Source organism: Stegodyphus dumicola, chromosome 3, assembly GCF_044657685.1.
Source record: "Stegodyphus dumicola isolate Sdum_Otavi_A_Nest chromosome 3, ASM4465768v1".
Lineage (NCBI taxonomy): Eukaryota > Metazoa > Arthropoda > Arachnida > Araneae > Eresidae > Stegodyphus > Stegodyphus dumicola.
This window is the reverse complement of record NC_140770.1, coordinates 185,698,648-185,711,698: the sequence shown is the minus strand read 5'-3', so window position 1 is coordinate 185,711,698 and position 13,051 is coordinate 185,698,648.

The following is a 13,051-nucleotide window of genomic DNA, read 5'->3' as shown; positions in this document are numbered from 1 at the left end:
GAGCCGGGTTATAGTTGCCGTCTTTTCTCCTGGCTCTCTTTGCATTCGTCGTCCTTCTCCCTTCTTCATTCTGGGGGTGTTCGTGAGCTCTCTTTTCTGGACGGTGGAACGGCTTCTTTTTCTTGCTACCTTCAATTTTCCCGCGGGGAAACTTTCTTTTCACTTGCTCCTGCCTCTTAATGGCTTGCCCTTGTACTTGTCGTTGTTCCACCTCTGGAGCTTGTGCCTGCGGTGTCTGCCGTGCCGGATCCCGCAAAAGATCTTTGAAAATTTGCATTTTATTACGATCATAGTAGGGTTTGATTTAATCAATGTTTGCGGAGCAGGTTTCACCATTTCTAGCTTTTAACACTACTACAGCGTGAGTTATTTTTTCTATGACATATGGTCCTTCAAATCGTGGAAAAAATTTGGCAGTTTTATCTTCTGGTGCTGAAGAAAGTGAATGCTTAATTTTTAATACTTCAACCCCTACTTTATAAGTTACTCCCCGTCGTTTCAAGTCGTAATACAGCTTTTGTTTTCTCTGTGCTACTTCCGTATTCTTTTTTGCTTCTTTAATTAGTTTTTATATATCACCCATTTTAAATTCTGGGTCTCTTTGTTGCACATAAAATAATTAATCTAACGGCGTTATAATCTTTCTGCCTAAAAATAACTCAGCAGGAGTTTTGCCCGTTGTATCATGTTTTGCGGTCCTAAGGGCGAAAGCAAATTCATTGACCTAGTTATCCCAGCTTTTATGAAAATTTTTAACATAACTACGGATAATTTTCACTATATTTCTATTGACCCGTTCCGCTATATTTGATTGCGGCCGATACGGGACCATTTTTAAATGACGTATGCCCAGTTTTTGGCACATGTCTTCAAATACATTACTTTCCAATTGAGGACCATTATCCGATATAACTTTTAGGGGCGCCCCGTATTTTAAAATATATTTATTTAAAATAGAATCAGTAACTAATTTCGCGGAGGCTCGTTTTAAGGGAAAAATTTCGGTCCACTTACTAAAATGATCAACCATAACAAGGAGACAGCGACTTTTATTTAACTGACTTTTTGGGAAAGGGCCCAATAAATCGATGCCAATTATTTCATTTGGAAATTCGGATTTAATACTATTTAGAAACCCGGCAGGGCGGAAATTAATATAATTAACTGCTTGACATGTTGGGCAGGACTGGACATACGCCCTTGTTATCTTTTGCAGTTCAGGAAAATAGACTGCCTCGCGTACGCGTTGGATAGTTTTTCGAATACCAGCATGAGAAGCTAAAGGGCTGTCATGGAGCTCCTGCAGGATATTTAATCTAAGACTAGCTGGGATAACAGGTCGAAATTCGTTGTTGGAATTCGTAGTTTTTGTATAGAATAATAGACCATCTATTAGTTCGTAATGGGCCGCCCTATTTCTTATCGCCACAATATCTTGGTGGCTAAAATTTTCAGGATCCTTTAAATACTCATAAATGCTTCCAAACTCAGGATCCTTACCCAGTTCGGTTATTACAGTTTCTCGGGAATTTATTGTACATGCTGTGAGCATTGCCACCTTTACGGTATTACCTTGTTCATCTATTTTAATTCTGGATAGGGCATCTGCTACGATATTTTCCTTTCCGGGGGTATGCTTCATTACCAGATTATATTCTTGTAGCTTGAGTGCCCATCTTATTAACCTTGGGGATAAGTTTTTCCCTTAGTACAATCTAGTTACCGCCGCATGATCAGAGTACACTGTTATTGGCGCCTTTCCAAAACAGACTCGGAACTTTTGCACTGCTAACAGAAGTGCAAGTGCTTCTCTCTCGGTCGCGGAATAGTTTCTTTGTGTTTGATTTAAAGTTCGGCTAAAAAATGCCACCGGCTGCTGATTTTGCGAAAGTACCGCTCCTACCGCATAATCCGAAGCATCCGCTGAAATTTCTAAATTCTCATCCTTTTCAGGAAATTTTAACACAGGGGCTTGCGTTAATGCTTGTTTTAATTTTTCGAAAGCACTATTGGCTTCGGCCGTCCACGAGAATCTTGCCTTTTTCCTTTTTAATTCTAACAATGGTTCAGCAATAGCTGCAAAATTTTTTATAAAGGACTATAATATGAACAAAGTCCTAGAAAAGAAGAGAGCTTCTTCGCCGTGGTTGGAGTCGGATACTTTTGTACAGCAATTATTTTTTATTCGTCTGTCTCGATTCCTTTCTGAGATATTTCGTAACCTAAATATTTTAATTCAGGGGCTGCAAATTTGCACTTTTCAACATTAACTTTTAGACCGGCCTCATTTAATAAAGAAAACACCTGTCTTAAATCCTGTACATGTTGGTCGAGATTATCACTAGTAATAATGATATCGTCTAAATAGATAAATGTGGACTTTCCAAGAACAGGCCTTAACACAATGTCCATACATCGCTGAAATGTTGCCGGTGCCCCTGAAAGGCCAAACGGCATACGCAAAAATGCATAAGTGCCAGACTTGGTTATAAAAGCAGTCTTAGGCACGTCTTCAGGCTTAACCCCTATTTGAAAATAACCAGTCGTTAAGTCTAAAGTCGTCATATATTTGGTGGATGTTATGTTCCTTAGAATTTCTTCAATAATAGGTAACGGATATACCGGATATTTAGTTATGGAGTTTAATTTACGGTAGTCAATTGCGAATCTCCACCTTTTTGGATGTGTCAAAGGATAGTCATTATTTTTCTTACATAAAACCACCGGGCTAGCATAACTACTTGAGACGGGCGTTATGATCTTTTTACGTAGCATATCGGTGATATGCCATTCTATAATTTTTTCCTTATTCTTATCATACCGGTATGCTTTGTGGCGAACTGGCATTGAATCTCCGGTGTCAATACTATGGTTAGTAACCTGAGTAAATCCTGGAATATCACTAAATAACGAAGCAAATTCACTTACCACTTGTCGGATTCTTCGCTGTTCTTCATTAGGCAGGTGGTCAAGATTTAACATCGGTGGCTCAGCCTTTTCTCCACGAACTGGTTTCATCGTCAGCTTAAGGGACGCTTCATTAAAATCCAGCGTTGCTTGTGCCTCTGAAAGAAAATCTATTCCTAAAATAATATGTGCTTGCAGATTCTTTACTATGAAAAACATCACCTTTACTTGTTCGTCCTTGATACGGACATACAGCGGTAATTTACCTATACACTTACATTTTTCTCCTTGCGCCGCTAACACTGTCGTATTATCCGAATTATATATGCGGTATTTCCGAAAATACTTCCTAAAAAAATCTTCTGCCACACAGGAACACTGCGCGCCTGTATCCAGGAGTGCGGTGGCTGGGATGTTACTCACCAACACTTCAATCTTCGGAAGAGTCAAATTTTTCACCATTACTGTATTTAACTTGAAGGAAGAGGGGTTTTCGTGGCCTTCGGATTTCCGCACCCTCCCGTCAGCAGAAATCCGTTTTAGTTTAAATTATTTTTCATTTCCGTGCTTTCCTTCTTTTTCCACTGGCCTTGACACTTTTTTCGTGGATTGCTATTGAACTGTCGACGTTCGCCGGCTGTTTTTGATTGCTCGGGTTTCCTTGCCCACTGATTCACTTTGCTTCCGTAGCCGTGTGCTTGAGTTTGCTGTAGTCTTGGCGCACCAAATTGGTTTCGCTGTTGATATTGGCGTCTTCTTTCAGTGTCCGCCGTTCTTCTACTTTCAAACTGGATTGCTAGCTCAAATAACTTTTCCAGTGTAGTCGGATTTCTTAATTCAACAAAGTCTTGCACCTGGGGCAGTAACCTCGGCAAAATCACTTGAATTATCTCAGGATCCGGACGGTTTCCATACAAGAGTTTGAAGACGTGAATTTTTCTTAAAATAAAGCTTGAGAGATTTTCGATTCTTTGCTGATATATACTAAAAAGTTCCGTTTCTAATTTCGCACGGTCCCTTACAACAGGGAAGGCTTTTACTAGGGCAGTCTTGAAATTCTCGTAAGTATAGGTGGGACTTCCTGCTTGACCCAAGAGACTTCTGCCTATACATTTGAACCAGTTAAGCGCTTGGCCCCTCAAAGCGCTGGTAGCTAAGGTAACTTTTTGAAATTCGTGCACGGGGTAGAGCATGAAGTGGTCATCCAATTTTTCCAAAAAACTGGTTACCGGTGAGTTTCCATTAAATGTTGCTTCTGGTTTCATCGAAGCGCGCATGGTCTGGACGATGTAACCAAATCCTTCCAGGGCGGCAGCTGGCATTTCTATATTCTGAGCCGCTTCTGCAGGCAGCACAGGTTCTTCTTGAAACTCGGCCATGGTTATTATTCTTCGTTGGGTGCCACTATCAGGTTCAATGTTCCGTCTTACTTTCTTCGGGAACATGCAAGGACCTGACTCGGAACAGAGAGCTTACTAAAGCTATTTTCAATAACTGTGGGAAGTAGACAGGATACACAAGAAGGGTATACAAAACCCTTTATTTTTCTCTATTTACAATAACTTCCGTACTTCGGAATACAAAGACCCACTACTTGTGGTCTAAACGTAAAAATATAAAAATAAAACTAAACTCTTAATTTTGAAATAATAAACGTGGAAGATTGGCCTTATATTAACAGGAAACCGTATGTTGTACAGAGAACTGTGAACACTACAATACGTTTAAAAATTATCAAGAGGATTAAACCTCTGGCCTGGAAGGCAACCAGCAACTGAGTAAAACTTCTAAGGTAAGCGGCCTGCTTCGAATAACTGCTTCCTCTCTCTCGCTTGGCAAAAAGCCACAACTTAAATACTTGGCGTTCGCCAGACAAACTTTGCATAAATACGTTAACGCTTATAATTCTGGCCGGAAGTAGAAAATAAGAAGTGATAGTAAAGATTTAAAATAAAATAAACGTTAGTAAAACTTAAGATCCTTACACAATTAACTGCACCGGGTGGTGGTGGGGACAATCCTAAAAAATGTAATTTATTTTCAATCTTTTTATTGCCAATAAGGGTTTAAAGATTATGGGGTAGTGCTCTAAGGCAATCAATCATAGTACTACCCCATGAACTTCTTTTGTTACAGGTTCGAACCCCCGTTTTATCCACTAAATAAAGAATCCCGAAACATTCCTTCTTATCTGCTGCGCCTCCACCTCCTCAATCCGCCGGCACGCACCGCCTGCGAGCTTGCTCCGAGCTCCGCCACCTGGCGCTGAACCCCCGTTTCACACTATTCATGGATCGCTTCTAGTGATGAAAACGCCTACGAATCTACGAATGTAGTTTCAAAGCACATCATCCCATCCCAGCCCGAAGTGTAAACTATTCGAATGAGTTTGACGTTTAAAAGAATTATATCTCAGTAAGTGAAGCGTTCTTCTGATGAAATGGACTTCGGTTTTTACGACGACATAATTAACTTCATAATCTCAAATACGTGTATGAATGAAAGGGCTTTTCTGTGCAAGAAAGCACGTTTAGAAGACGAGATACTTGAGATATCCCAGGACGACAGGCTGAGTCGGCATTACCAGTCACCACGAAATCATGATGAAAATGTGATCAATTGTTGGTTATTGGAACGGATGTGTCGTCTTTCCATCGTTGCGAGTAGAAATAATAACGTTCGAATTCATATACAGAACTTTGCAGAAAAGAATAATTTCAACTGTGGATCTTCTCTTGATGGTGTTACTAATTTCGGCAATGGATGATACGATGGCGTTACTATGATATGATTTCATGAACAAATTACAAAACTTTAAATTTCAAGTATTCGGAAGCATCCTTCATAGCGAACAATCAGTTCGCGGTATTTTGGGCAAATGCATAATGTGTTCTTCAACAAATTTTTAAAAGCTCTTGCTATGGTTTTGGCATTCTTTGAGATTGTTTTGAATTAGAATCATATCAGACCGATAAACTTTTAGATTTATAAAATGAAATAACGTAGACTATCGAAACTGCTCTATTTCAAAATGTGTGGCTGCAAGAAATAAGAAAACGACAATAAAAATTCCTGCCGATGGAACATTTAACTAGCAAGCGATGTATACAGAAAATTAACAATGTTATTTACGAGTTTAACCAGTCTCAGTGATCAGTATTTATCTGTGAGGGATGTGCAGTCGATCATCCAATTCAGCGCCTTTCCCCCTGCATAATGCAGACGACTCGAGAAAAAGCTATGGATAATACTGACAAAGCAATATTGTTAATTAACTAATTAATTTTAAAAGACTTACTCAAAAACTTTATGTAGACACTTGCAGTTGTATTTATGACAATGAAGATTATTTTAAAAAAATATTTCATTGTCACTTTTGCGTGATAGAACAGAAAATTTGCGAGAAAAGAATTGTCTTAGTAAGTATGTACTTTAATTTTTTTTTTTTTTTTTTTTTTTAATTTTTATAGAAATGTATCTTTACTGTTTCCTTGTTAAGTTTTAAATAAATTTTTCTTTACCTTACTCTTACTTCCTAAGTTATCATAAGAATACCATTTTTTACCATCTACTGCTTATAGGAAATGTTTTCTTACTCAGGTTCCATACTAATGTATTACAAGATTTCACATTTCATTGCAAAACTGGCAAAGTGTTGCTGTTCCAAATGAGTGGGATTTTCTTAGTGTGCATATGGGTTTTGGATATTTAATTACATTTTCCCGCAATGGTGTTTGTGACTTATGATATGTAGCACAAATATGCTCATGTATTAAAATTTCTAACCGAAAGTTAATTAAAATTAGCTGATCCAATATTTAATGTATCGAAAGTCCTGATTTTACTACAAAATGATTCATCACTTTTGTGTGTATACTGAGAACGCTAAAGTGAACATTATGTTTTCCCCACTGACAGTAAATATGAAGCCGATAAGAATCTATCAAGACACATTTTCAGGTAAATAAATTAATTTCTACTGCACATTTTCTAAAATTTGTCGAAATAACTTAAATTCGGTAAAGGTTCTATCCTCATCTGGGTAAAACGGTAAATATTCTACTGAGGAACATGCTTATTTCGTATTTAGTTCTTAATATGTTTAGAAAGTAGTTCTGAGATAAGTCTTCTTCGCTGCAGAAATGCAGAAATAGTTGAATGATTTAGATAGTCTTTGGAGTTTTTGTCCTGGAAAAAGGTAATATTTAGCATGATTAATTAAGCTATAGCTGTCGAAAATGCATAGAGATTTCCTACAATGCAGACGTGTACATACAAATGTGAAATTGAAGAAATTATTTTGGTGTCTTTTAGTATTGAAAATGGGTTATTCCTCATTAAATGTGTTATTTTTATTATTATGAAAATTTTTATTATTATTACTCATTACTTATTTAACTGTAATTAGAATTTTACGATACCATTTCTGTATTCGGTATGGATTAAAGTTAAAATATTCGAAAATATAATTTAGATTTGATTAAAGTATCTCCCACTGTTTCTTTCTTTGGTTTCTTCTGTAAATATATGTATATTGATATTCATATGTTGTGTCAAGGTATAATAGTGTTTAACAACATTTCATTTCTAAGAAAATGCATTGGCAAATAAATTAATGAAAACTGACACACGCAAAAGAAAATCCTTAAGTAGGAAATTATAAAACAGACTAACAGTGAGGTTGGCTAGTGAATTAAGTTGGAAGCGAACTAAGTTTGAATAAATGAGTTAAAGCTTTGTGTTAAAAACCAAACTATATCATAGAAAGAAAATTTAACGGATAAGATGTTAACCAATAGGTAAATAACTGAACGCTGAACAATTCACAATGGTGCCCAGATTTTGAATGTCGTGGAAATATGAGAACATAAATTTCAAATACAAAAAGAGGAAAATCCGGATCTCCGAGCTTTCCTAGACGGAATCATCCTCACGAGTCGTTTTTCGCCACACGAATCCTATCCTGCAGCAAATTAAAAGTCAACTGGAAACACTCATCCACGAAAAATACAATTATGTTCTGCTCAACGAATATTCTGACGGAGATGTCAAGATCTCCGCGCACAGAGCTGATAAAAGCTCCTTGGACCCTTCGTGCTGCACTCCAGACTGAGTTACGGTTCGAAGCGAGCAACGCATTTTACGAAACAGAATTATGACTCACATTCTGAGTCGGCAACTCAGATCGCTTCTACTGAGGAAACCACCTGAACATGTAGTCCGCAGACACGGCATACAATTCCATCCCCAAGTGCAGACTATTCGAATAAGTTTGACGTTACGAAAAATTATATCATCACAATTAAAGCGTTCTTCAGATGAAATGGACTTCAGTTATGAATAAAAAGACATTTCCAAGCAAGAAAGCACGTTCAGAAGATGAGATACTCGAGATATCACAAGACGACAGGCTGAGTGGGCATTACTAGTGACCACGAAATCATGTTGAAGTTAAAAATTAATGGTCATTGGAACGGATGTGTGTCGTCTTTCCACGGTTATGGATAGAAAAAGTAACGTTCGAATTCATATATAGAACTATAGCAGAAGAGAATAATTTTAAATGATAATTTCTCTTGAGGGTGAGACTCTGACTCCGGCAACGTGGTATAATCTCATGAACAAATTACCAAACTTTAATTTCAAGTATTCGGAAGCATCCTTCACAGTGAACAATCACTTAGCGTTATTTTATGCAGACGTATAGTGTGCTCTTCAACAAAATTTTAAAAGCTCCTGCAGTGGTTTTCGCCTCGTGTCAGATAGTTTTGAACTAGAATCACTTATCAGAAGGATAAACGTTTATATTTTTACAGTGAAATAACCCAGCTATCCAAACTGCTCTATTTCAAAATGAGTTACCGCAGGAAATAAGAAAACGGCGATCCAAATGCTTGCAGGTAGAACATTTAACTAGAGAGATGTGTGCAGAAAGTTAACAATGTTATCTAAGAGAAATGTTTAACCAATCTTTATGAGGTATTTATCTGTGAGGGATGTGCAGTCGATCCTTCATCTTTACGTACACACTTGCAGTTGTATTTATGACAATGAAGACTTTTTAAAGAATATTTCTTTGTCACCTTTGCAGGACCTACGTAAGGGTGTAGTAGCGTTTAACAAGATTTTATTTATGACAAAAAGCGTTGGCAGATAAATTAACGAAAACTGACATTCGCAAAAGACAGTCCTAAAGTAGGAAATTCTAAAACAGACTATCAGTGAAGCTGGCTAGTGAATTAAGTTGGAAGCGAACGCAGTTCGAATAAAATAGTTAAAGTTTTGTGTTAAAAATAAAACTATGTCAATGAAATAAAATTTCAAAGGATAAAATCATTGAACGATAACATCTGATTCGATACTGGAATTGTTCAGCTTCGGAAAAATTTTTTTGTACATGTAACATAAATAATGACTAATTTTACTTCAAATTTGTCCATGAAGGCAGAAATATACGAGCGTAGTACAGAAAAATGTTATAAAGAGAAAATTTGCAAAATAATTGTATGAATACAGTCAGTCAGTAAAAAATATTGAATTAAACGGTACTAAGCGTTCAAAATAATAAGTTATAACAATTTTCTTGAATAAAAAAAATTAATTGTTCAATTTTTAATATGTTCCAAAACAAAGCGTTTAATGTATTTTTTTCTGTCAACAGCATCTTTTTTATCATCTTTTGTCAAGTACTCTTCAAGAGACGCAAAGAATTATGCATACCAAACAACAACTGAGAAAACCTGTTCCAAAGTAAGAGGATTTTCCCTGAATTTCCGCAATTAACATTTGCTGAATTTTATGTCTCTCAAAGGTTTGGTTTGCTGTGTTGAAACAAATGAAATAATCTCTCTGCAGTCCTTCCAAAATCACCCGAGACTTTAAACGGATAAAGGTGGTCAACAAACCGTTTAACCTATTTCGTCTATCACTCAACTTTGATAGAACGAACGTTTGGCGGGATTTCACTCTACGCACAGACATCAAGAAAAAACAATCTCTCCTGAATTCATTTTAAATCCATTTTACGATCCTTTTCGCCAAAACAGTCATTTATTCAGTCCGTACGTACAGATGTCGGACAAAAACATCGTTCAAATGGTTTCGAAAGCAGTTGAAATGGATATTTTCTTTAAAATATGATACCCGAAATTTTTAGAGATTGCAGTACTTCCTTTAGTGTGTGTAAGACCTATCCTTAATTATATTTTTTTATTTTTCACATTCAAACAATTTGTATAGATGCATAAATTATAAAGTTAATCTAATATATTAAAGTAATTTAAAAATTAACTAAGCGTTTAGTTTTTATAAGTTATATTTTTAATATCGAAGTGAACTGCATGCGCGTATAAAGTATGATCTAAAAAGTTAATGTCACCTAAAATATTCACAGTGCATTCATTTTTTACATCTAATCGCGAAATGGAAAAACTTTTCTCTAAAAACAATTCAAAAATCTATCATCGAGCAATTTATAAACAAAATAATTCACCATGTATTCAATTTTCACATGTTACATTTTTAATATAGAAACATAACAAGATGATCATAAAATATAAGGCTAATTATTGAAACCTGATCCGTATCACGTAAAATAAGTTTTAAATTTATTTCGTGTACCAAAATCAGTTTTACCGTGGAACCACAATTTTGTCAAATATACAAAATAAAAAGAACTAAAATCAAGTCGCGATTTTTAAAAATCGGTTTAAATGTAGAATATCATTTATAAGTATAACTATATTCGAAAACTGAAATATTTTAAATTCAAAAAATGGCTTACCCGGCTCAAATTTTCCGATGAGAGAATTGCACTTTGGATATGCAAGTGGTCTTCAAATCTGGAGATTTCAGCACACGTGAAAGGACCTAGGAGCACATTCGCAGCCATACAGAGTTCTTTTGCTCGTTCTAGAAGAGCTGGTCGACGACGATTTTGCATAGCCTTAATGGCAGTCTCATACTTATTCAAATGCACTATCACATAACAAAATAATTCCTCGTCATAAGGAATAGACAACAAGGATTTTTTATTCAGTCTGTCAGGAATGGGAGATCACTCTTCTTTTTCCTCCAGTTGCTCAGTAGGTCATCTAATACTTATCGCATCCACTGAGAATCCTGTATCCAGCTCAATTTTATCCTTGAACTGTAGTACTTTCATATGGGGGGCCAAAATTTTTTCGACTGTCAGAAAACCTCCCTCAGAGAAGTGCTGATGGGCTTATCCAAGCCTTATGCTTGGATACAAACCCGCTCAGATACGAGGGACCCCAAATCAGCTATAGTTCAACGAATGAACTGTTTGAAAATTTTCCGGGCAGTATAAGGAATTGGGAGCATGGGAGTACGCTTTGAATGGCCTGAGGTAACCGTTCCATGTTCACACTGGCGCTTAAGGTTATCTCCTCGCCTTGATATTTATGATTCTGACGATGAGGTTTTTTTCCTGTTAATATGATAGCCTCATCGATCTGAAAAAAAAAATAAATAAAAATCAGTGGCTATCGATTATACTTTTTTCTCAAATATTTTCAAAAAAAATTATAGACATCATGCAAAACAGTAAAATACAGCCTGAGTGTTTATCGGAACGAACAACATATACACGCCCATGGGATGATGATGATGATGAAGTCTAAAAATTAATAAATAATTTTTTTTAAATCCAAAAGCTATCAGACTTTATATTATGCCCGAAGGGGCTATTTTTAATGTTTTGTGTTTTACCTTTATATATTAAATATCATGTTCTTCGCACTTAAAGCATAAAATTTAATTCAACGGCAATATCTCAAAATAATTTTTAAATGAGCCTATCTTTAGAATTTCCGATATACAGACTCGCATATGAGATAAAAATATTTTTTTCTGTACAATGTTGCCATTGCACCCTTTGAAATGCTTGAGTTTATTAATCAAAAATTAGTTAAAGTTTTACAAAATATGAAACCGATAATAAAACAAATTGCAAATTTGCGCTTCCAGATGGCCATATTCGCAGGACTACGTTATTTAAAATTTGATGTCTCTAGGTAGCGTTGTTTTTTTACATTGCGAGAAACATACATACATTCATGCATATTCTTCATTATTTGATTTCTTTAAATATAATGCAGGGCTCTAACATTTGGTGGCAAAAATTTCAAAAGAGATTCGGACTTTTAAAGTGAACCAACGCAAAATGCCAAAACAAAATCAATAGCTCTTCTGCCTTTTGGCTAAAAATAAATACATTCATTTTTAGTACTAAGAAAAAAAAAAACATTCTATCTGAACTGCAAAAAGAACGAAGTGCATAAATATGTTCCTCATATCTAGAACCCAGCTGATAATGCAGGGTCAAAACCTGGGATTTTTCCAGAAAAATGTGATCAGCCTCATTTAATAACTATCAAAACAAAATAGAATACTTTCAAAATATATTAACAAATATGCTCAAAAATTACATGCACAATTATAAAGAATATCTTACATCGTCATCAAAGTCTCGTTAGGGAATTCGAAATCTTCAAAAAGTACTTAACAATTAAAAATTTTGAATAAATAATACATTCAAAAAAGAAAAAAATTCATGCCCAAAACTGGTTATCTAAAAATAGGGTACAAGCAAAAAAATACTTACATTAGATGCAGATGTAAATCATTTAACAAACATCCCGTAAAGAACGAAATGGCCCACAAAATCACATAAAGTAAAGAGTAACGTTTACTCAGCAGCAACCAAAGTAGAAATGACTACAATCGTCAAAGGGAGTAAAAAAATAGGCAAAGTACAGGAAGCAAACACGCTGATTGGTTATAGAGGAAAGATAATATTAGCGAGAATCTAACTGGATTCCTTAAGATTGTATTCACCTTCGCGGAAGCACAAAGACGTGAAGCAGTTTTCATGCTCGCGCATGCGCATTCCTTTACCCTAGTGGCATCATATTGGTTTCCGCATGGACCTTATATGAGATAAGGTCTTATAAGGTCCATGGGTTTCCATTGCCGTCACCATCGAGATAGATCACTATCTCGATGGTGACGCCATTCCGCAAAGTCAGATAGGAAAAGAGGGGGGAAGGTGAAATAACAGGATTCAAGTGACAAAGAGTGTCCTTGAGGTAATATTCAGATCTTCCATGTCAGAAGTGGCAAT